Consider the following 1,135-nt stretch of genomic DNA (forward strand, 5'->3'; position numbering starts at 1 on the left):
ATAAAAATGTCTTTCACGAAATTATTAGGTTGGTGCAAAAGTAATCGCGATTTTTGCCATTAAAAGTAATGGCTTCCCACAACCAGATGTCCCCTGCAAAGTAGCGACCTCTGATACCAAACCAAAAGCAGAGGTCATAAGGACTATATCCCTTACACACACACACACACACACGTTAAAAGTAATGGCAAAAATCGCAATTACTTTTGCACCAACCTAATACAGCTTGCATTGAAATCCAGTGCTAAACTCAGCTTTCAGGAAACCAATGTGACATAATATTGGTAAAGAAAACAAAGTGGAGAGTATCAAGGTAATGAATGAAAGGAATGAAGAGACTTTATTGAAATACTCTTGGGCATTATCTGCCTCTGCTTTTACTTGAACTCGTGGCTGGCTTTTGGTTTTACTTTTCCTTTCCCCTCGAAAAGTAGGTCATCTGCTCTGCTGGGCTTTATTATCTGGGGACGTTACTTGCCCTTGGCCTTGTGGTGGCTCTTGGTCTTCTGGGGCAGAAGCACGCCCTGAATGTTGGGCAGGACACCGCCCTGCGCGAAGGTGACTTTGCCCAGCAGCTTGTTAAGCTCCTGGCCAGCTACAGGTGGCGAATGGCCAGCTACAGGTGGCGCAGGATGATGCGGGTCTTCTTGTTGTCGCGGGCCGGGTTGCCAGCCAGCTCCAGGATCTCGGCGGTCAGGTACTCCAGCACGGCCGCCAGGTACACCTGCGCTCTGGCCCCGACACGCTGGGCATAGATGCCTTTTCAGAGCAGACGACGCTGGAGCCCGGCCAGGGAAGACCAAGCCTGGGACTTCAGCGCGAGCCTCGCCACCCTGCTTCCCACAACCAGATGTCCCCTGCGAAGTAGCGCCCTCTAATGCCAAACCAAAAGCAGAGCTCATAAGGACTATATCCCTTACACACATACACACACACACACACACACACATACACACACACATCCCTTAACGGCTAACTTCTCTGGAAGGTGCCTCATCCAAGCAAAGCAGAACTGCAGATACTTTTACATGCCTTTTTCCATTATTTTTTATCCAATCAGACTTTTTCAGACTTCCTTTGAATACAAGTATCTGCAGGATTTTCCTTGTCACCTGTAGACACTTTTTCTCTTTTC

General features: G+C 48.2%; 1 pseudogene; it reads right to left on the reverse strand.

The window, feature by feature from the left end:
* Window positions 1-470: 470 nt before the first annotated feature.
* On the reverse strand, window positions 471-902 carry LOC129038994 (histone H2A type 1-like; annotated as a pseudogene).
* Between the last annotated feature and the right edge of the window lie 233 nt (window positions 903-1,135).

This window comes from Pongo pygmaeus, chromosome 5, assembly GCF_028885625.2.
Source record: "Pongo pygmaeus isolate AG05252 chromosome 5, NHGRI_mPonPyg2-v2.0_pri, whole genome shotgun sequence".
NCBI classification, from domain to species: domain Eukaryota; kingdom Metazoa; phylum Chordata; class Mammalia; order Primates; family Hominidae; genus Pongo; species Pongo pygmaeus.